The sequence below is a fragment of the Pinus tabuliformis genome, chromosome 7 (genome assembly GCF_031772625.1).
Source record: "Pinus tabuliformis cultivar Carrire ecotype Pingquan chromosome 7, CPIR1, whole genome shotgun sequence".
Classification (NCBI taxonomy): Eukaryota; Viridiplantae; Streptophyta; class Pinopsida; order Pinales; family Pinaceae; genus Pinus; species Pinus tabuliformis.
In genome coordinates, this window is record NC_142293.1 from 1,907,515,121 (window position 1) to 1,907,540,633 (window position 25,513).

The 25,513-nt window shown below is 38.8% G+C and overlaps 1 pseudogene; it reads right to left on the reverse strand.

The window, feature by feature from the left end:
- Positions 1-21,823: 21,823 nt before the first annotated feature.
- LOC149256112 (uncharacterized) overlaps positions 21,824-25,513 on the reverse strand; it is a 39,459-nt pseudogene continuing 35,769 nt past the window's right edge.

Consider the following 25,513-nt stretch of genomic DNA (forward strand, 5'->3'; position numbering starts at 1 on the left):
TATTCAGACCAGCATCCATGATCTCCTTCTGTACTTCCTCCATAATGCCAACAATTCATGATATGCTCCCCCTAAACCTGTGCCATTCGATCTTTGACCAATCCACAACCCAACACATGTACGCATATACTTCAGATGAACCTTACGTACAACCAACAATCAGAAGAGATTCAACAATAAGATGATGCATCGACAACCCCCAGCTTTTGCCTGAGGTATTCAAAGCTCTCCCTAGGCAATGGTTTGGTGAGTATATCAGCAACCTATTCCTTAGAAGGAACATACTCCAACTTGACCTTTTGTTCAAGCACCTGTTCCCGGAGAAAGTGATACTTGATTGGTATGTGCTTGGTTTTTGAATGCATGACTGGGTTCTTTGAAATTCGGATTGCACTTGTGTTATCACATAAGATGGAGATGGGTGGTGTACAAGTGATTTGAAAATCCTGCAAGGTCTGCATCATCCAAAGGAGTTGAGTGCAGCAAGATGCAGCAGCAACATATTCTGCTTCAGCTGTAGACAAGGCAACCGAACTATGTTTCTTGCTGAACCAAGATACTAATCTGGAACCCATAAAGAACGCACCACCACTTGTGCTCTTCCTGTCATCCACGCTTCCGGCCCAATCTGCATCAGCATAAGCATGAAGTGTGAGATCTGTATCTCTAGGATACCATAAGCCATAATTTTGAGTCCCTTGAAGATATTTGAAGATTCTCTTTACTGCCTGAAGATGAGTTTCCTTTGGATTTGCCTGAAATCTTCCAACTATTCCCACTGCATGCATGATGTTTGGTCAGGTACCTGTCAAATAAAGTAGACTTCCAATCATAGGTCTGTAGGTTGGTTGATGTGCTGTTGTTGATTCATCATTTGCACTGAGGCTACATCCTGTGACCATGGGTGTACATACTGGTTTTGCATCTTCCATGCCATATTTCTTCAAAATCTGCTTGAGATACTTGGTTTGATACAAGAAGATCCCTCCTTCCATTTGTTGGATTTGAAAACCAAGAAAATATGTCAATTCTCCAAGCAAGGACATTTTGAATTCTTTCTGCATCACCAAGGCAAAGCTTTGACTCATAGATTCTTCATTGCTGCCAAAGATAATGTCATCTACATACACAACAAGTATTAGCAATTTGTCATTTTCAATTTTTATATAAAGATTGCTATCTGCTGATCCTTTTGAAAAACCTTGTTGATGAAGATATTTGTCCAAATGATAGTACCAAGCCCTTGGAGCTTGTTTAAGACCATAGAGAGCCTTTTTCAATCTGCATACAAGATTTGGATCATTTCAAAGAATGAAACCATCTGGCTACTCAATGTATACTTCTTCTTCTAAGTCTCCATTCAGAAAGGTTGATTTCACGTCCATTTGAAAGACTTTGAACTTTTGAAAGCTTGAGAGAGCAAGGAACATTCTGATGGCCTCAAGTCTTGCAACAGGAGCAAAATTTTCTTCAAAATATATTCCTTCTTGCTGCGCATACCCTTTACAAACAAGTCTGGCCTTGTTTCTAATTACTTCCCCATTTTCATTCAACTTATTTTTGAAGACCCATTTTGTCCCTATAACATTCTTATGCTTTGGTCTAGGAACCAACTCCCAAGTGTTGTTCTTTTCGATCTGCTCAAGTTCTTCATCCATTGCTTTGACCCAACATTCATCTTTGCATGCCTCTTTTACATTTTGTGGTTCAGTGGATGAGAGTAATGCCAAATAGCTTGAAGCTTCTGCAATTGTTCTTCTTGTTTGTACACCTGCTTCTTTTTCCCCCAAAATCTGAGATTCTGGATGATTCTTCTGAACGTACCTGGATGGAGTCATCTCTTCTACCCTTATCTGTTCCTCTGGTGCTTCTTGAGGTTCTTATTCTTCATCATTCTGTCTTTGAGGGTAGTCTTCATCTTCTTCGATATTTTCATGATTTACTTGCCTAGGAATGTATCCTTTTTCATCAACCACTACATCAATGCTGTCAAAAATTCTTCCAAGTCTTTTATTGTAGCACTTATATGCTTTGCTGTGTAGAGAATAACCAAGAAGAATGCCTTCATCTGCTCTAGGTTCAAGTTTGCCGAGTTGCTCATCAGTATTCTTAATATAGCATTTTCTCCCAAAGATTTTGAAGTGTTTTACCGAGGGAGTCTCACCATACCAGAGTTCATGAGGAGTTTGAGTGTTGTTCACTCGGACATTTGTTTTATTGAGAATAACAACCGCAGCATATGCAGCTTCACCCCAGAAAGTTGCGGGATTTCCAGACTCATCAAGCATATCACGGGCCATTTGTTGGACTGTTCTGTTCATCCTTTCCACCACTCCATTTTGCTGAGGAGTTCTAGCTGTAGAGAATTCCCTTCTTATCCCATGTTCTTCACAGAAATTGAAAAATTCATTTGAGGTAAACTCTCCACCTCTGTCGGACCTGAGGCACTTAATTTTGTAACCTGATTCATTTTCAACCAAGGCTTTGAAGGATTTGAATTTTTCGAATGCTTCGTCTTCGTGCTTCAAAAGTCCTAACCAAAGAAACCTAGAGAAATCGTCAATGAATAATATCAAGTATTCTTCTCCTCGAGGTGACCTCGTCCTAAAAGGACCACATACATTGTATGGACTAGTTCAAGAGGCCTGCTGGCTGATCCTTCCTTCTCCGGGAAGTTGGTTCTGGTTTGCTTACCAAACTGACATGATTTGCATATAGTGTTGTCTGGAATTTTGATATCTGGAAGACCACGAACTACCTGATATTTGCATGCCTTCCTTATTTGTGAAAAGCTTAGATGCCCCAACCTCCGTGCCATAACCAATGTTCATCATCCTTGCTCAAATAGCATTGTTGTTGTCCTACTTCAAATATGTATAGATTATTTGGAGTTCTTCTACCTTTGATCACTGTTTTCCCTGTATCGAGATCACGAACGCTACATCCATTTGATCGAAATATTACCTCGGTTCCTTGATCGCACATCTGACTGACACTCAGAAGGTTATGCTTCAAGCCATCAACATACAAAACATTTCCAGCTTTGACCTTTTCTATTAACTGAGCTGTGCCTTTTCCTCTTATAGCTGCCGGAGTATCATTTCCAAAAGAAACTTTCTTTCCCTTTTCTAAAGCAGAATATGATTCAAGTTTTTCTTTATCACCTGTCATATGCTTCGAACATCCATTATCGATGTACCATAGATTTTCTTGTCCCTCTGCATAAAAGGCTATCCCACATCTTTCTGATTGTGGTTCCTTTATTCTCCATGTTCTGGTGCTTGAGGCTTGTTCCTTTGTCTGCTGAAATTTGCTCCTACATTCAGAATCTTCATGACCGAAGTTATTACAAATAGAACATACAATTTCATTTTCAAGAGCCGAAAAATTGTTATAGGTCCTTTTTGTAATCCCAGTCATACTTCTTTGTTTTTGATCTTCTCTAGTCATGATTGGTTTATATGCAACACATTGAACTGCTTTGTGACCAAAGTTATGGCAAGAGAAACATTGGCCATTGAAGAAACTTCTGTGGTTACCAAATCTACGACCCAAATCATTGTAATTCTTATTGTCATCCATTCTTGAAGCAAATTGAGAAGATTTTTCCTGTGGCTCGTTGTAGCTTTTGTTCACCCTTAAGACAGATTGCCCTTGGTTTACATAGTAGTCTTTGTTAGTTCTTGATGTAATTCGTCCCTGCTTTACCTGGTGATCTCCATTGTGCTTTTCCTCATTCCTTCTTGCTGCATCAAGATAACTCTTTGAGGTGGATGCTTGAGATGTTTCTCCATTATACCCGAGACCTGTCTTGTTTAGCGGAGAACGTTGTACATTGATGATCTCATCCAGAGTTTCAGATCCTTTGACAAACTTAAGATTAATAGTCTTTGTTTTCTCAATTTCTTTTCTAAGGCCAACAATTTCACATTCTAACTTTTCAAGAAATTTTTATTTTTCATCAATTTGAAATTGTAGAGTATCAATGATCACATTCTTTTCTTCTATACATGTCTTGAGTCTAGAAATCTCTTCATAAAAACTATCCACATCTATAGCATCCATGTAATCATCATCTTCAAAGGCCATTAAAAGTTTATAGTCATTACCTCGTTCATCTTCATCACTATTTGATAGACCATCATTGTCTTCATGAGTGTAGTAGCTTTTCTTATTTGCATTATGTTTCTTGTTCCATCTAATAGGTTCCTTTCCCTTGTTGATCTTATCCTTATGAGGACATTTGGCAGCATAGTGACCTACTCTTCCACAAGCAAAGCATTTGAAGGGTAACTTACCTCTAAACCATCCAGCACCCCGTTGAAGATTTCTGACAAAATTTGATTCTTCTTCTTCTTCTGACCCATGTCCTGATTCATAGTACTCTCCTTTACCTAAAGCCTTGAAGGAAGCTTCTTTCCTGTCAAATGGACCTCCTTTTCTCATTTCATAAGCAGTTAGAATTCCATGTAGTTGTGACATTTTAAGATGTTGTAGATTCTCCTTTTCTTCCATAGCAGAAACTTTAGATTCAAACCTAGGTGACAAAGATCTTAGAGCTTTTTCAACCACAACAGCCTCTTGTATTTCTTCACCCAAATTTTTCATACAATTAACAATCTCATCCACACGAAGAAAATAGTTATCCACACTTTCATCATTATACATTCTGAGATTCTCATACTGAATTCTGAGGGTTTGAAGTTTTGCACATTTTACCTGTTCATCTCCTTCGTAGCTCAAAACAATCTTGTCCCATATTTATTTTGTGGATTTATATTGCATAACCTTCACTAATTCAGATTGAGATAGACATCCTAGAAGAGTATTAACCGCCTTTGCATTTGTTTCATATTTCTTCTTTTCAGTTGAATCTGTAGGAGTAGCTGATGGAAAAGTATACCCTGTTTCTATAATGTCCCATACTTCTATACCCAAATATTGAAGATAGGCAGTAACTCTTACCATCCAATATACGAAGTTTGTTCCATCAAAAATCGGTGGCCTGATTGATGCTTCCCTCTCGTAGTTGCTCATGATGTTAGATCTTCCTTCAAGCTCCTTCAAGCGATCAAGATTCTTCAGAAGGACCTGCTCTGATACCAATTGTTGGAAATAATACTGAGAGGGGGGGTGAATCAGTATTATCTAATTCTTTTTCAATATATTTATACTTTGAATTATTATATGTCAGTACCATAAAATAATGAGCATGAACAAGAAAAACAGATAGTCACACCAAAGAACACCAGATATAAGGTGGAAACCCAATGTGGGTGAAAACCACCTGCTGCAATATGTCTCTATCTTATTTCAATTAGAAACTCCTTTTACAATGATTTTGTACTGGTGCTGTCCTTTACCAGTACGCAGGCTGCAGCCTGCAGAGATCTACAGCTCTCTCTCCTGGAAGGGAGTTACAACCCCCTACTTCTTTTCTTTCAAGGACCACTTTTCATAAATTTTCAGACTCGATCCATGAACATCAATCAATCATCAAGTATATCTACATCAAACAATCTCCTTTACCCAATTAGCACTGAATCAAGTAAACACTTGTCTAATAGCTGTACCCAGAACACAGTAACAGTAACCAAACACCAAATTCTGAACCCAGAATATTGCAGCAATAGACAGAGGCAGCTAGATCATAATTTAAAGATATACGCTACTTCAACAACCTGAAACCTGCGTGCAGATCGATAAAGAATAATTCCTTCTTTCAAATATTCAGACAGTAATTAACCCAGATTGTCAGATTTATAGATCAAGCATGCGCCTCATATAACAGATCAAAATCATACAAAGATACTATTATTCAAGCATAAAGATTATGACCCATCAATAGAACTTATCCTTCTTTATGCGCTAAGGTTCCTCCTTCATTCAGATCCAGATTTGTACCATAACCCAATCACAAATATTTCAGATCTAGCACTTATTAGATATTCAATTCATTCAATGATACATTGCCAAATGATCTTCTTCCTCTTATATAGTCTTAGGCCTTCCACAATACCACGGTCCAAAACCATAGGATCAAAAAACTGTTGGACTAATACCATGAACCAACCATGAAAGTGCGTGAGATCAACACTTTTGGATGCAATACCACGAGCCAAAACCATAGGATCAAAATCTATCTGACTAATTGTTGGAAATAATACTGAGAGGCGAGGGTGAATCAGTATTATCAGATCAGTAAAACCTTTCCAATTTCATACTCAGAAACATATACGCTACTTCAGTTAAGTGAACCCGCGTGTACACGCTACTGTGTCTAAAGCAACTAGCGTATATCCAAAGATCTTATGATTCAGTTAGCTTATCTTCAGTAAATGCATCAGAACATTATTAACCATTTTAACAGTAAACAGATGCAGTATAACAGAACAGATCATCACACAAAAACCACACACATGAACACCATGATATAAGGTGGAAACCCAATGTGGGTGAAAACCACCTGCTGCAATTTGTTTCTATCTTCCTTTAATAAGAAACTTCTTTTACAATGTACTGGTGTAGTCCTTTACCAGCACGCAGGCTACAACCTGCAGAGGGCTACAACACTCTTAGCTCTTGTACTAGCCGATCCATTTACTAGTACGTAGGTGCCAATCCTACAGAAGGCTACAACCTTCACTCATTTTCCAGCTGCTCCTGGAAGGGAGCTACAACCCCCTGATTCTTGTACTGGCTAATATGTTTACCAGTACGTAGGTGCCGGCCTACGATCTTCCCAGGACCACGTTTCATACATTTTCATACTGGATCCATGAAACTATCACCATTGTAGTACAACCTGCATCATCAATCTCTGAATCACCCAATACTGAATCACTGAAACCCTGTCAACAACAACCAGACAACATAACAACAACCAGATCCAACTCCATCTTCAAATATCATACTTCACATTGTATACGCTACTTCGACGAACCCAACCTGCGTGTATACGCTCTTTTACCAAAACCAACCCGCGTACAGATCTGCAAATTCTAACTTATAACTCCGCAGCTATATCAGACATCAAAACATACCCAGATCATAATAATAAACATGCGTCAATATATCTGGTCTATCCACAGTCATACCTGTTGTGGGGGAAAGTATCCAACTCGGAATGACCCTAACCCACTCTAAGGGTGACAGTTCCTTAGCAACAGCTGAAAGCAAAGCTATCTAAAGTTTCTCCTTTATGACATGCAAGAGATAAAAGGAAGAGATCCACTTACCGATGTCTTGCGCAAATGGTCGATCCAATCTCCTCTATTTGCCGCTTGCTCCCAGCTCCAAGTCTTTTCACGGGCCCAGCTACACGAGATCCTGCAAACAAGACAAAGAAAGGAAACTACAAGAAGCATGCATTCATAAATGATTCAAGGATTAGCATAAATCAAAGACGCAAGTAAGACAATACACCATTGAAACACATGCGAATAGAAGAACCTCAAATGCTTTATTAATATATGGAAGTAAGGTTCAGGCGGTGATACAACCATGAAAGGTCCAATCCAGCATCACCTTCCCGACGGAGAGAAATCTCTTCTTCACCTCCGTCAAGCAATCACCCAATGCTCACAACTGTAAACCAACAACAATTCTTTGCACTAAATTCCGCCCCCCTAGATCCCATGGGATGAGATCCTTATATAGAGTTTTGGAGTGAAGATAAGTCAGCTTGATGTGTGACTTGTTGTTCTCTTCAACTCCAGTTGTTCTTCAGTCCTTCACTCGGAGTTTCTACCTTCCACTTGGAGTTCTAGAAGCTCTTTAACTCATCATTAGGCGAATCTTATGATCAAGTGTCTTTTTGGAAGCTTCCTGGGCACTGGCACATTGAGAAAAAGATTCCTCCACATGTCAAAGTACGCCCAGCGCAGGTAGCCTTTGTTGCACTTGCAATGCAGCACAGGTACACCATGGAGCTCTTGACATTCAGCGCAGAACCTTAGTGGAGCAACTGCTTTGATCCAAAATTGACCTGTTTTTGAGTGTTTTTCAGTGGAGAACTGATTTGCAGTGCTGTGGTTTGCTGACCTTGTTCCTCTAAGGGTAAGAACAACATGTTTAGGGACTTTGGATCCCTTAGATTATTGACATTTCATGCTCTATGCTGTAAGGCACAAAAATGTCTATAACAGTTGCCCCCTAAAGTATGAGGTCGTTTATCGGGTGAAATGCTTTATTAGGAGGATCCGAAGTTCATTCAATCGTCGGGAGGTGACCTGTAACAAAATACAATACAATACATTATCTTTTCATACTTTCTTTTCATGATCTAGTTGATGCGGGAATTTCCCATGCTCAGCTTTATAAATACATTTGTTGTACATAAATAGACGATCGTCTGATAATAGACTGATAATTCTCTGCTTTTAATTATCATCCTTTTTAGTAGGATGATCATCTGCTGCACATGTCTATGTTTTTATCTCCTGAATATATATTGCAGCCCGGATGGATGAAACTAGATCCGGGGTCTTCAAACTTGTCCGATCTTCACTCTAGTACAAGTCGATCCATGTGAGAATTTCTTGAAGTCGAACATGGAAAGACATCGCTTGATTACCAGTCAATAATGTAAACTGTTAACAAGCGCGAGAGGAATCACCGATAATGATGATGACCCTCAAGGTATTGCAGCACAATTCACGTGGCGTGAATATAGGATCTGACGTCGAACACCACGCAAAGTCTCCCGGTCGAAGGTCATTAATGTATACCTATCGCCGGGAGTGAGAAACTTGCCATTGAGGCATGCAAGCTTCAAGGTACTGAGGGGGATGTTCCTAGATCAACTTCTTGGATAATGAGCTGATGTCGACAAGAAGTGATCCATCAAAGGAGGGCCTTAATGAATCCCACATCAGTGACACGGAACGGAGCTAGTGATGATGGTGAAAACGATCTGTGAAATATGATTCAGGGTGGCGGTCATGGAAGGATGAAAGATGATGTACGGTAGTGGATGGGACCCGGTTGACACTTTCTGAATGACATCTCTTGAACATATAACGACACTGATGTGATGGATCGGTAGCATTACCCCATGTATGGATGGTATGGCGAGACCATGGTGAAGGGACCGGTGAATGATAATAACCCAACCCGATATTTACGGAGGAAAAAGTGTCATGTTCAAGAGCGACTTGCTACCATTAAGCTTTGAGGTTCTCCCAATTTTTCCCCAGTCATTTCTGACCAGTACCTCTTTATTTTTGTCAAGCTTGAGGAGGATAACATATGCTTGTTCTATAACCTGCCCTTCGGGCAAGCCCATCGCTATGTTTTAACAAGCCTAGCGATAGGGAAACTCGTTCTCGTCTAATAGACAAGTTTGTCGCTATCTAATATTTTTAACGAGCCCAGCAACCAAGACAACTCGGTCCTTTTCATTTTTAGAGAGTCTGAAAAGTGTACATAAAGTGGACTCCAGGGGTCCTTTTTCGTCATCTAATCCCTTGAGTCCGAAAAAGTATAAAACAATACAAAAGGGATGAATGTTTGATATCTTTATCGAGCCGAACTAGACAAGCGCTCGATCTTTTTGTGCAATAATCCCTCAGGTCCAAAAAGATTAAAATCTAGAGGAGGGATAGCTCTTCCGGTCCTTTTAACGAGCTGGAAGGCCAAAACTCAGCAAACTTTTCATTTTTTACGAGTCAGTGAAAAGAGCTCAAAGAAGACTCGTATTTTGAGGAACGAGTGATAAACAGGGATAGCAGCAGATTCCAGGTACAGGTTGGAATTTTCCAATCATGGCAGTATTACAAGGATGGCTAAGTGAAATCACTCTTCGCAGCTGTTCCTCAAAATAGGTAAACAATCAAGTGGATGTGAATGATCGGCCAAATGAAAAGTGGAGGTGACGGTGCACAAACAGGACCAAGGCTTTTATGGCTGATGAATTTACGGTCTCAAATGGTTATTTACCGGTTCATTTTTTCTGAATGAGCTTGAACTCTGGGGGAAGCCTGCTCACAAGCTTATGTTTATTTTTTAACGAGCATGAATTTCCGCATTAAAACTGCTCGGTTCTTGCGTTTATTTTTTAACGAGCATGAACTTTGCCAAAACTGCTCGTTTTTACCAGTCATAAACTAGTAAGGTCTCATGGAAGATCGCTATTTTTTAAAGAGCTTCATCTCCCCACGTATTGCTCCATATCCTCTCTTTATGCAAGCTGGGTATCGGCCCATCCTACGGGTTAGCAGGGGTTAGTCCTACCTAAAACTAAAAAGCCACCCGAGCTTGCATTCCAAGAGGTTTGCATGCCCCCAGGTGTAAGTCTAATTTCAAGGCTGCCCCTACTTTTCCGTTAAAAACCTTTGTTTTCAACAGGTGAGGCTTACCTCTTTCAGGTTACCCAAAGATTGTTTTGCTAATTCTTTCAAACAGAAACTTTCTTCGGCGATGTCTATCATTAGGTTACACAAAGATGGTTACAATTTGTTGCAGCAATTGAATCCCTTTCTTTGGAGGCTGCCCCTACTTATCCTCTAAAACATTTGTTTTAATGGGTGAGGCTTGCCTTTTATCCAAAGATGGTTACTACTTGCTGCCGCAAACGGATCCCCTTCTTTGGCAGAGCCCACTTATTTAGACAAAGGTGAATGACGACGCTCCGCCACACACTTAACTTTAACAAAAGAATCTTTTTCCAGAACAACCCCATTCCTAACAGCCCCTTCTTCCGCATGAGAGCTCTTACCGGCTCTTCTGTTTTACGAAGAAGAAGGAGGGGACGGGGTACGGACTAGTCATATTCTCCCGCGGAAATTCTACTTTACACCCAAGGTTTCTTCTGCCTCCAGAGCAGACCAGGATGCATGCCCCCTGGGTTCCGGCCTTCCTTTCCCGAATTACTCGCACTCATCAGGAAGAAGAACCGGAGGTAGAGACCTTTCTTGATCAAATAGACCATTTAGGATAGGTATGTGACTATTGGCGATGCGTGATCCCGGAAATGAAAGTTGGTCTACGAGCTTGACCATTCTTCCTTCGTATGGAAAACACATTATTCGAAAGAGTGAGGAGACTATTGCTTCCATGCAATATATGTAGTCTCGTCCAAGGAGTAGGTTATAATCCAAGGGTCCTTGGACGACCATCAAATTCATCTTGACAGCCTTCCCTTTCAGTGTAATAGGCACATTAGGTAGAATCCCTAATGGTCGACTGGTTCCTTTGTCAAAACCTGAGAGATGCCTTGTCTCAGGCAAAAGCGCCGGGCAACCCAGTGCTTTCCAAGCAATAGAGGACAGGATACTCACAGATGCCCCTTCATCAATGATAGTTCCAGCCATCACCATTTTGTATATTTGGACTATAATTCTAAACGGTATACTCGCTGGTAACCGGGGTCTGCCTAGTTGGCTCCAATCAAAGGACACAACTAGGTTGCTTGGTGGTGGGACCGAATATACGGCCGGATATGATCCTGACGATGCTCCTTCCTGCGATAAAGGAGTGGGCGCATTGCCCTTATGTTCATCAGAATCGGTGTTGATGAAGAGAACCTGGACGGTGTCATCCTTACTCTCTTCGGTGAGGGTGTCAACTGAGGATGAATCCTCAGTGACCGTGGTATTTGAAGATGAAACTTCTGAAGGGAGAACCGGGTCAACTGCCGTTTCAACCTTTGGACTTTCGTCCGGTCCGGATTCAGTAGGTTCACTTTCAGCGACTGACACTTCAGCTGGCCTTATGAGCGGGGCAGCTGTATTTTCGACCAACGAAGGACTTGGCGCGAGTTTTTGGTATCCAGGAGGAAGTAGCAACGGTGCAATCGGTTGCTCTTCCAAAACTCTCTTTGCTTCGTCTAAAAAGGGACAACGGCGAAGGGTGTGATTGCCTTCACACAGTTCGCAGGGGAATCTCATTCCCCTTCGTCGTCTGGGACCTTCACTTTCGCTGGTCGACGGTAAGCATTCAACCTGGTTGTCAGAGGTTGACGCTTCCGGATTGTGCAAACGAGGGGACCAATCCCTTAGTATCCGGGGAATACTGGGACAATCACGGTGGAGGTGGTCTCCTCTACATATGAAACATGGCGATTTGGGCCCGGCCCGTGCTGTGTGTGGGTTTTCGTTAGATACCTTTTGCTTGCCCCCAGGCGCCTTTGGCTCCTTCTGCTTCTTTTCTTTCTTCTTCTTTTCCTTCTTCTTTTCTATGGGAGCCGCGCTTTTGGCGGCTTGACCTTTCGAAGAAGAAGGATCGGAGGAAGGTGTATAAGAAGTGGAAGGCTGGAGGGTAGCTCTAGACTGGTCTAACTGTTGACTCGACTGTTCAGGAACCGTGGTGGTCTGAACTACAGCGGTTGAGAATAGCCAAACTGGCAGGCCAATTGTTAGCCCTGGAAGTGACAATGTGGCCATGTGGGGCGCACCAACTTCTCCCCAAGAGGAGAAAGGGCTAGGGGTCCCATCATGTGGAATCCCTTTGTTGGTGTGTTCCATGTTCTCAACCTTAAGATCAACGTAGGAATCAGGGGTAATTATGTTCCGTTTAAGATGAATTTTATATGACGACGCTTTAGACACAACTTGCTTTTTCACTTTTTAAGAGTCGAGAAAAAGCTAAAGATGACTCTAGTCTCCTTCGATGTATTAACGAGCCCGAAGTGACAAATGCTCGGATGGACTTTTTCAGTTATAGAGTTTGAAAAAGGCCAAAAGAAACTACTCTGGAGTTCTAGGCAAGGGTGTGCCAAACCTTTCGCGAAACCACAGAATACGTTTTACGGTACGAGTGGTTGATCTTCGTGAATGCTGTGTTCACTGCATCGCGATCAGTAGGGCGGCCGACACGGCTTCCTATGGATAAAGGCTTTGTTCCTATAGGGGTCCCCCAATATACGCGACGGTACACGGGGGCACAAGTCCGTATTAGTGATATCGTCCCTCAGGAGGAATCACCCACCTTCGTAGAGATCGACAGTCACTATGTTTAAAGACGCCGGTTCACGTCTCTACCTAGACCTCTACTGTGTTTCGTTATGTTTCAAAGCGTTGTTAGATAAATTCAGTTCTTTTTAGGTTGATCTTGCTTAGCAGTTTGCCTTTATGGATCACCACGTGATGTATGATACAACTCCTAAATGCAGTCTAAGAATGATAAGAAAGCTTTTTCAATTCCTTCAACTTATGAAAACCTCAACTACTGAAGGAAAAGAAAGACATCATCTTTTCAAATAGATCATAGAGCACACACTGATGCACTTTTCTTAAATCGACATGCAAGCTGTCAAAATGCGCATGCACAATGCAAGTATTTCTTTTGTTCTTCCTTAATGTTGATGTATTACAGAAAGGAAGCTGTTGTATAATTTCGAATTCAATTTCAAGCGAAAGAAAACAAGTTTTTGTCCAATAATCAAAAGAACACCTTAAAATTCACTTGTTTCAACACAAGAAATACTGAAATTCGAACCATATAACGAAAGCAAATGCTCAAGCAGCTATGAACAACAATAAACTAGCTCTTAGAATCACAACGACACTTTCTCATAGGTCTAGATCCAAGAGGTCATAGCAAGACTAGTTCACTTTCGTTATGGGAAACTGTGAATGACAGCAAGAAATACAATAAGAACAATCACGATTTCTTCATACAACTGAGGCGGAATGAAGGCAAAGAGAAGTGGTTTCAGCTGGGTATACAGGTTGACAACAGGCTGCAAAAACAATACTGAAAACTGGGCAACAGACAGTGGGGAATCCCAGTTGCACAAGGCAAAACTGGATCAGCGCAGGTGCTGCACTGTCAATCTGAGATGCAGCGCAGGTAGCCCCTTCGGGACCTGCGTTGCAGTGCAGGTAGCCTTTGTTGCAGCTGCACTGATGAGACAACTCTCGTCTCTCTCAGATTCCGGGTCACAGTTTGCTCAAAAATCAACGGTTTTTGGCCAAATCAGAGGCTATCAGTCAAGTATACACTAGAGGATGATTAAAGGAAGATGAACACTATCACAAAGAGCTTAAAAGAGTCCTTGTGGATCAGCTCTTCAAACCATAAACATGCCCAGCACTGGGCTAGAGTAGCTGCCCTCTACTTTGCATTCGAAGGACTCGAATGCAGTTCGATTCAGTACTCCTTTGTTTAAGAAATGAATAGCAAGAAACACAAGCTACCAACAAGACACGCTCCCCAGCGGAGTCGCCAGTCTGTTGTGGGGGAAAGTATCCAACTCGGAATAACCCTAACCCACTCTAAGGGTGACAGTTCCTTAGCAATAGCTGAAAGCAAAGCTATCTAAAGTTTCTCCTTTATGACATGCAAGAGATAAAAGGAAGAGATCCACTTACCGATGTCTTGCGCAAATGGTCGATCCAATCTCCTCTATTTGCCGCTTGCTCCCAGCTCCAAGTCTTTTCACGGGCCCAGCTACACACGGTCCTGCAAACAAGACAAAGAAAGGAAACTACAAGAAGCATGCATTCATAAATGATTCAAGGATTAGCATAAATCAAAGACGCAAGTAAGACAATACACCATTGAAACACATGCGAATAGAAGAACCTCAAATGCATTATTAATATATGGAAGTAAGGTTCAGGCGGTGATACAACCATGAAAGGTCCAATCCAGCATCACCTTCCCGACGGAGAGAAATCTCTTCTTCACCTCCCTCAAGCAATCACCCAATGCTCACAACTGTAAACCAACAGAAATTCTTTGCACTAAATTCTGCCCCCCTAGATCCCATGGGATGAGATCCTTATATAGAGTTTTGGAGTGAAGATAAGTCAGCTTGATGTGTGACTTGTTGTTCTCTTCAACTCCAGTTGTTCTTCAGTCCTTCACTCGGAGTTTCTACCTTCCACTTGGAGTTCTAGAAGCTCTTTAACTCATCATTAGGCGAATCTTATGATCAAGTGTCTTTTTGGAAGCTTCCTGGGCACTGTCACATTGAGAAAAAGATTCCTCCACATGTCAAAGTACGCCCAGCGCAGGTAGCCTTTGTTGCACTTGCAATGCAGGCAGGTACACCATGGAGCTCTTGACATTCAGCGCAAAACCTTAGTGGAGCAGCTGCTTTGATCCAAAATTGACTTGTTTTTGAGTGTTTTTCAGTGGAGAACTGATTTGCAGTGCTGTGGTTTGCTGACCTTGTTCCTCTAAGGGTAAGAACAACATGTTTAGGGACTTTGGATCCCTTAGATTATTGACATTTCATGCTCTATGATGTAAGGCACAAAAATGTCTATAACAATACCATATGAAGATAATCATTCCAAGCCTTGAGATCTCGTTCCATCATTCATCATCCTCCACATGAGTGAAACCTTGGTTCAGATCACCAACCCATAACCAGCACTTGGATCTCACACTTCCTCAGATCTTCATCACTCACACACTCTTGCACCTTGCTTTCTCAACTTTGCCTAATGATCTTCTCCTTATATAGCCTTAGGCCCTTCACAATACCACGGTCCAAAACCATAGTAACACAATACCATCAACTTCAAAACTAGGAATCAACACGTCCGTCGAGACACCATGGTCCAAAAACATAGGCACAACTTCCAAGGAATAACCGCCATGGACCAAAGATAAGTTTTCCACATGTACGCTCTTTTACTGAAGCCAACCTGCGTGTACACGCCGATTTGCCTTAATGAGCCTGTGTATATCTCTTTCTTGTCCTGTTGTATTGAGATCTGTCCTCTGATCAAGTTGCCATCACTTGTACCTGTCTCTGAGTGAGTTGCCATCAAGGACAACACTTGTATCATAATGCCAACACTAATACCATGAACCAACCATGAAAGTGCGTGAGATCAACACTTCTGACGAGGTACCATGGTCCAAAACCATAGGTTCAAATACCAAGGACTAACTACCATGGACCAAAGGTAAGTTCTCCAACATATACGCGCTTTTCCTTGCATGAAAGTGCGTGAGATCAACACTTCTGACGAGGTACCATGGTCCAAAACCATAGGTTAAAACTAACTACCATGGACCAAAGGTAAGTTCTCCAACATATACGCACTTTTCCTTGCATGAAAGAGCATGAACTTTTCTCTACATGAAATAAACTTTTCTCTGCATAAAAGTGTGTGAACTTTTCTCTACATGAAATAAACTTTTCTTTGCATAAATGTGCGTGAACTTTTCTCTACATGAAATAAACGTTTCTCTGCATATAAGTGCGTGAACTTTTCTGTACTATAATTTATCATCTGAGGTGAGTGGGTTGCCATCAAGTACAACATATGTATCATATTGCCAACAAGCCTGGATGGATATCATTCATGGGAGAGAGACGACTGGTGTGAGGAGCGTAAGTAGGATAGAAAGCCTGTGAGGGAAGGAGTAGTGGTGGAATCCTACCAAAGTCATTAGATCCAATGCTGAATAGAAAGACGGTGAGACTTACATGTTGCATCTACAACTTGCCTTCGCTTTGCATGTATATCATCCTTCCTTCCTCTCTCTTATGGTTGAGTTTCATGTAGGCACCTTGTGCCTCGTCCTTGTTGTTAAACCCTTCAAAATTTTCTTCTCTTTATAGTTATGGTATGTAAAATATGCTAACATATAAGCAATTTTTTGCTATAAACTATGTTAAAATCTAGTAAATTTATCACTCTTAAATAAATTTTCTACAAAGATAAAAGTGGGCTAAATAATATAAATTAAATAGGAACATGGATTGAGTCATGTTGTGACATGATTAGTTTTGATAATTTAAATTTGATGATGTAATAGGTTTTAGTAGTTTAGAAATAATAAATAGGTCTGAAAGAGTAAATGCGTACTCAAAATTTAAATTTATTTTTCATTAGTTGGTTGATATAGTTAATCATGCATTCAAACATGATTAAATGATGTAATAAAGTAAATTCAAACATCGTTTAAAAAAACTCAGAACGAATTTTGAAAAATTGAAAGAGGTTTTTGTTGATAACATCCTCCTGTGCGAAAAACTCTCTCAGTTTTCTAATAGCTATTATGGTTTGGGAGATGCAAATGCATCATTGAAGGCATGTTTTCAAGAAATTTCCTATTTTAGTCAACTTTTTACACAACATATTTTTACTAGAAAAAGATGAATATTTGGAAACTGGAAGAGCTTTTGGTTCATAAGATCCCAAATTACAAAATCCTATCTCACTTTTCACACAAATGTTAGGGGTTGGGAGATACACTCTCATAATGTCTAGCCAATGTTTCCAATTGTGAAATGTCCTCTTTAAGCCACGTTTTCACAGAAACTGTTTTTGATAATCAAAGATTAATCTTTGGAAACAGAATGAGGTTTTTGTTCCTAAGAAAACAGACTAGGAAAACCTCTCTCAATTTTCACACAGCTAGCTCGGATTGAGATATTCTAAGGGATGATTGGACCCTATTTTTCAAAACTTCGAGAGGAAAAAGCTCAAGACAGTTAGTGACTTCGATGCCACCTCATCAAATATGAGTTGCAATCAAATTCGAATTTCTCTTCTTTATCAACAGAAATACTCAAGGATAGTACAAGAACTCTTCAAATAGTTTTAGTTAACTTTATTTGTGTTCTATTTTTGTAATACAATTTTCAAATATTTGTAATATCTCTTGGTATTTTTATCAAGATATTTTGCAAGCAAATTTTATAAATACTTCATCACCTGGAGTAATATGTCTGGCCTTTTGATGACAAGGCTCTTTGCTTTCTAACAACTTCCATTATAAGATTTCTAATGAAAGCCTTCCGGCACAAGTTTGACAAAATTTTGTGATTTCTAGTATTTCTTTCTAGTGTTTCATATATTATTTATACACTTGTTCAAAGCAATTATAGGAAGGTCTGGGTAAGTGTGGATTGAATATCAATCTATTTTAAAACCCCTGCAAAAACATAACCTTTAGAAAGAGATTAGATTATTGGATTGTTTGTCCAAGATAATTCCTCTTTGACTGGTTTTTGCTTTATGCCTTCTGATAGCCATTAAAAGAGATTAGCTTATTGGACAATTTGTTCAAAATATCACCTCTTAGAATTGGTTTCAGTTTGGCCTTCTTGAATACTCTACAATGTGTTTTGTTGGGCTGTAGAAATCTTCTACACACATCCAAATTACCTAGTTATTAAGAAGTTTGTTGGACTAATTATTATTAGGAATCTCCTTACATTCTTGTATCATAATCCTTCAAAAGCCAAGTCATTTTGTCAGGCCATAAGCTGACACGTTCTGAAGGGACCCTATGAGAGAGGGCCTTAATCATGGATAGAAATTGCCATTGATTGCCAACCACCCCCATTTAAAACCATAAATTTGGCCATTTTGCTTCAAAGGTTGTTTTTCATTGACAAGTGAACAACATTAAACAAAGCCCCGTAACCACTGAGGGAGCCCCCTCTGGTTCGAGGGCCAACTTGAACCTAAAGCCTAGTTGAATTGGTTTCCTGACATAGTTTTTACAATCAAGGACTGCTTATGGGAAACAGGTACAACATGTAGCATCATTTCTCGTGAGTGAAGTAACAAACATATCTTTCTCCGGGGAATGATAAAGATTAGATCTATTCCTTGTTGGTGAACAAGGAGTAGGGATTTATTATTGGTTGCATTTATTTCACCTGGAGACTCCACTTTGTCATATGGTGATTCCACTGGGTAACTGATCCTACTGTTTTGAAATTTCAATTGTCTTTATTGGTATGCAAGGTTCATTGATACTTGCAATCAAAAATATATGTCTCTCCCTCTCAGTCATGGTGAGAAATCTAAAATGTCTACAGAGGAAGCAACTTTTAAAGTACACGTGTGAGTATAAGATTCCCATGGGATTTCATGTTCATATTATATATATTCTTTAGATGTTTAGCTGTCGGTAATGTGGTTTGTCAGTAAATATACTACACACTTGGTTACATTGGAAAGCCGATTATACCTAACAATGTAAAGTTTTTTAGTTCAATTAGATAGAAGTGTGGGGATTGAATAGATAATATGAGTTTTAGTATGCAGTAGATCAATGTGTTCACTATTTATGAGTGGTGTGATTTGAAGAGTATACGATAGATCAACTTATATTTTCAGTCTCTAGAACTTTTCAGTTTTCAGATTTCAGTATGAAAGAGAATCTGAATTAGTTCAGGCATATGGTTGCATTTTATAGAGTGTGAACTAGAAGAGTATAAATGACAACGCTGATCCATGGGAATTGGTTATGTTTCTACATAAGAATACAAATCAGTGGTTTGTGATTTTATGGTATGACTCCATGCCCAACACTAAAGGAAACTCGTCCACTAATTCTCTGCATCCCACAAGGGGAAGTAGTCCCCATTGGAGACGATCTTGTAACATGATTAGTTTTGATAATTTGAATTTTCTGATATAATAAGTTTTAGTAGTTTATAAATAATAAATGGGCATTAGAGATTAAATGTGCCCTCAAAATTTAAATTTAAGTTTCATTAGCTGGTTGATTTAGTTGATCATGCATTTAAACATGATTAAATGATGTAATAAAGGAACTTAAAACATGGTTTAAACACCGCTGGGAATGAATTTTCCAAACCTAAAAGAGGTTTTTGTTGAAAAAATCCTCATGTGAGAAAACCTCTCTCATTTCTCTAATATCTATTATGGTTTGGGAGGTACAAATGCATCTTTGAAGGCATGTTTTCTATACATTTCTTGTTCTACTAACCTTTTTGAAGAGGATATATTGACTAAACAAAGATGAATATCTGGAAATTGGAAGAGGTTTTGGTTCATAAGATCACAAAATACAAAAGCCTATCCCATGTTTCACACAAGTGTTAGGGTTTGGGAGATACACACTCATCATGTTTAGCCTATTTTTTCGACAATGCAATGTCTAGTTTAAGCCAGCTTTTTGTAGAAACTATTGTAGATAATTCGATATAAATATTTGGAAAGTGCAAGAGATTTTTTTCCTAAGGTAATATAATACAAAAACCTCTCATAGTTTTCACACAGCTATCTCGGATTGAGATATTCGAAGGAATGACTGGACCCTATTTTTCATAAATTCAGGAGGAAAAGGCTAAGGACAGTTAGTGACTTGGCAGACACCTCATCAAATATGAGTTGCAATAAAATTCAAATTTCTCTTCTTTATCAACAGAAATCCTTAAGGATAGTACAAGAACTATTGAAATAGTTTTATTTACCTCTATTTCTGTTCTATTTTTGTAATATAGGTTTCAAATATTTGTAATAGCTCTTGATATTTTCATCAAGATATTTTATGAGGAAATTGTATAAATACTTAATCAATTGAAGTAATATGTGTGCGCTTTTGATGCCAAGGCTCTTCACTTTGTAATAGCTTCCATTATTGGATTTCTAATGGAAGCCTTCCGACTCTAGTTTGACAAAATTTTGTGATTTATAGTATGTCTTTCTAGTCTTTCATATCTTGTTTCTACACATGTTCAAAGCATTTATAGGAAGGTATGGGTAAGTGTGGATTGAGTATAAATCCATTCTTAAATTCCCTCCAAAATCATAACCTTTAGAAAAAGATTAGCTTATTGTATTGTTTTTCCAAGATAACTCCTCTTTGAGTGGTTTCTGCTTTATGCCTTCTAATAGCCATTAAAAGAGATTAGCTTAATTGACTATCTGTTCAAAAGAGCTCCTCTTAGAATTGGTCTCTGTTTGGTCTTCTTGAATACTCTGCAATGTGTTTTTTTGGGCTATATAAATCTTCTACATGCATCCAAATTTTGTTAGTTGTTAAGAAGTTTGTCTGACTACTTAATTATTAGGAATATACTTACATTATTCTATCATAATCCTTGAAAATCTAAGCCATTTTGTCAGGCTGGAAGCTAACACGTTCTGAAGGGACCCTGCGAGAGGGGCCTTTAATCATGGGTAGAGATTTCCATTGATTGCAAATCACCCCCAATTAAAACTGTAAATCTGGCCATTGTGCTTCAAACGCTATTGTTCAGTGAGAGGTGAACAACATTAAACAAAGCCTCATAATCACTGAGGGAGGCCCCTCTAGTTCAAGGAACATGTTGAACCTAAACGCTAGTTGAGTTGGTTTCCTCACGTAGTTTTTGCAGCCAAGGACTCCCTATGAGAAATAGGTACAACAAGTCTCCCAAGAAATAATGAACATGAGCATTGCAAGATTGATGGTTTCAATTTTTGTTTTATTATCGTGGTGAATATTCTTAGAAAATAAAAAGTTACAAATTTAAATTTTTAATTGAATCCCAATATGGAAAGAAATCTGCATAAGAGGATAATTCTACATTGAAGGACAACAAAAATAACTTACAATGAACAAAGACAATGATGCTATTTTTTTCTTCCAACCCAAACTTCCCATTTTTTTAGCAACATGGGGCCAATATGCTTTTGTAGGTTCTTACATGTAGAATATTTGTTAATTATTACCAAATTCCTCTAGGCTTGCACCCAAAAAGCTAATTTGGAAAATAAAAACAATGAATACAAATGTAAGGATCTGTCTTATCAATAAAAGGTAGGAAAACGACAAATTTCCAGAATAATTGAAAAAAGCAGCTAGCATGTGACATGTAGTAGGTAAGAACATTGACGAGTTTATGATCTCTATAAGCTATGACAGTATCCCAGTTCATGATAAGACCCACTTCATGATGATCCCATAATACACAGATCTAGAGACACCATAAATTTGAATGAACAAATGAAGTTTTGGATTGTTAATTCTTGATGATGACGATGATGATGCAACTATTGTTTCCAATTAGATACAAAAAATATTTATAACCATAATAATACTCCTAATAATGACCCCTTAATTGTTTATCTTATATCATCAATCTTCTTGTCTGAAACTACAATTACCATTACAAATCATGAACATTTGCATTGCCATCAATTTTCTTGGCTCTGAGACATGAGGAGGAGGAATTTGTCTTGGGGTTGGGATTGCAAGATGAGGAAGAGGAGGAACCTCATTGAGGTTCTTAGTGCTAAATTATATTACTGGAAGGCTTTTTTTCTTGAATAAATTCCCTCCTTTTCTTGCTACTACATTGTGGATATAGAATATCATTCTCCATAACCATTTCCTACATCATTTCCCAAATTTTGTCACGGTTGATCACACCTCCACAGATCAATACTGCTAAACCTAGCCTTAACCCTACCGCTTTTGGGGAAAATTTACAAGAGAGGGTACTGCAAGAGGTAAAGAATAGCATCCCCTATTGGCAACATTCCCCATCCATATTGATGGGCCAAATTTTTTCTTTTTCTCTTATTCTTCTTCTTGTTCTTCCTCTTTATTATCCTTGAGAATACAAGCATGAGGAGGTGGAAGAGGTCGATCCGATGCAGAGAAGGAGGGGAAGAGGTGGGGTAGAGGAAGGAGAAGGTATATGCCATCACTACTTCATATTACTAGTGAATATTGATATGAATACTACTAGCGAAATAGATAACTACCCTATATAATCATATTAGCATGCCACAACTTCATCTAGCTTCATCCACATATTTTATGGGATGTTATGGAAAATAGAGTCAGGCAAGTCAACTCATGGCTTGTTGCTGAAAATAGAGTCATGAGGGAAGTGGATCCATGAGGGGCCCATATGGCCACATGGACACATGTGGTAATTTAAATATTTGGTTCAAAATCATTTCACAAATCTCTTTGTTGGGTCTTGGCATAATATAATTTTATAATGTCTACATGGATTGCAATTTTATTATCGTGAGAGAAAAGGAATCGTCTAAGTCCCGTAAATATAAGTAGGCCTAGAAGATTACAGTAGGAATTGTAGTTTAGTCCAAAGAAGGAATAGTGTTCCTTGTAAAAGCCTCATGGTGATTACAATAAATCAAGGTGTGAGCAAGAATGATTTTGAAACTACTCTGTGATTAATTGACAGCACTCAACAAAGTTTCTCCTAGGTACTTGAAATATAGAAGTGAAGGTGAATACCTCTCCTAGGTACCTTATTGCATTAACAAGGACAAATGTATACACATAACTCTTTCTTTTAACCTTCCCATGAGGCTCTTTTATATTAACCCTATGAAATAGGACATACTCTTCAAACCTTTCCCCCCTCCGACCGCTACATACTAAAGATGCTACACTGGGAGGGAGGGGAGGGTCTTTCAGAATTGTATTGGGAAGACTCAATGGAAACATGTAATAGGGTGCCCAACATATCTATCAAGGCTGATGGCTGGTATGTGACCATTGTCTAGGTGGTCAATCCAAGAGCTCTAAGGGAAGTTGGTGAATCCTGAGAAAGAACAGTTGATCTCTTGCATAGAGGGGAGGGCATCATGAGAAGTGATAGAGGGTCTAGAAATCAAAGAAATAGAGGTCATTTTAAGTGGTCCAATAGACTCATTTTACCATCCCCCATGTCTCATCTACAGGATATTTGACTATGTGTAAACATATAAAAATGATATTTCAATTCCTACCTTTTCTTTGTTAGCAAACATGCCCATGAATAATGATTAGTAGTTTCTTTCTTACTTTTTTAGTTCGGATGAAATTTGAAACTGTATCTAACATAACTCTATCAATCATTTTTCTTTCATGAATCCATTGTATTTCTAGTTTTACGATATTTGTAGTTGTTCCTATCATTGTTGTGCATAAGCCTTTGAATTTATAAGCTAGGATTATCGGTATTCTTTCCTTTTAATATCACAATGTGTTCTTGGGCTTGGTTTTGGAAGGACCTATTCAACACAAACAAAATGGACATAAGACTCAAGGAAGAGATCTTTTATGGGTTTTGCTTTATGCGAACATGTCAAAAATACCGTATGTGTTTTATTATTCAAGCGTAATTACGTGATTATGATATTTTTTACATGTTTTTTCATATCAGATAATCCATGAATCTTCCCCTTTATGGATGGCCTCATTGTTATCTAGAAATACCAAGTTCTAGGTGTGGACTCTCTATGGGGTAATTTAAGGGTTGACCTTTAATATGTCTCCTATAACTAATCCGCAAGATACAGTAATGATGCTTGGAATGTAAGTCGATTAATATTGAAATTTTTTTAGAATTTTCTCTCCTCATTCCTACTATTCACTTGCTTCGATCGATTTCTCTAATTGAAGCTCTATTTTTATCATTTTTATTTGGTATTTGTGCACAGGTATATGGGCTTGCAAATTATAAAAGAAAGGTCAAATCATTCTCAATAATGTTAGTTAGAGCTATTTAATGGAGACATTTGAAATAAAAAATAACTATTCACTATTAAAACAACTTCTATGCTTAATCATGAAAAAACTGATTTAGTTCAATTTAGTAGTGTAGATTTCTCTCCAAAGCAAACAATATCAGAAGCACAAAATTGGCTTTTAAAGAATCTAAACTAATCCCTTTCATACTAGTCGACCATCTCCTTTTTCAAAACATTTCCAACCAACAATCCCCAGATACATGATATATATAAATCTATTTTTCTCACCTCAAATGAACTATGTGCTAAATCATCATGTCAATTAAAGTTGACTCTTCAATACTGAATTTTTTTACGTGCTAAATTATCAACTCAAAGGTTTTTTTGACATGAAATCAAGAGAATTGTCTAATTTTATCACAATTGAATTATAATTGTTGTTTGATTTACTCTTGGTGTCATACAAATATGAACATGGCCCCACTTATCATAAATATATTAAAATGAAACTATATTTGTCAATATGAAGATCTTAAAATCAAAATTTGTTTGTGAATATGAATATTGTAACAATTTGGGATTTTTTTCATAGTGAGAGAATCCTTGTCACAGAATATGAAGGTGAGGCAAAGGGATCGGTCTACAACTTCAGCTAGGGTTGAAGTTGGCACTAGGGTTTTGACTTTGGGAACCATGGCGGGATGCACAAGGGGGAATGTTACTGCCTCCTATAGTCAGGTAGTTACATATGGAAGTAAGGACATGGGAAAGCAACATATTAAAAAATGCCTGGAGAAGGTATAAGTGGCAAGAAGAAAAGGAGAATTAGTTGGAAACAAATAACGAGAAGGAGAATGGAGGCAATAGTAGAAAACCTATCTCCATAAGGACAACGAGGGTCTACAAACCCAAGTCGAACATTATTCCCTGGGTCATATTGAGCAATCGAGTTCTTCAAGAACATAGGGATCATATGATGGAACATGCGATCATATTCAAATTTATGGGGTTATGGCCGATGGAGAGGGCATTACACATTTGGATAAGGATCCATTGGAAGCCAAAGGGGGAAATACATCTACATCTAGGTTCTAAGGGCTTCTTCATAGTGGTGTTCATGAGCCTAGAGGATAAAGATATAATTTTTGAGGGAGGATCATATTTATACTCTCCAGCAGGACTCTATATGCGGCCATGGATTATGAACTTTGTCCCGGAACATGAAACATTCAGATTGGTACCGGTATGGATTAGACTATACTCCCTTCCTTTGGATCATTAGCTACTAGAATATCTAAGAAAAATAGGCAACAAGCTGGGGCACTTCCTAAAGATCTCAGAGGCAACTCTGAAAGGAAGATATACCT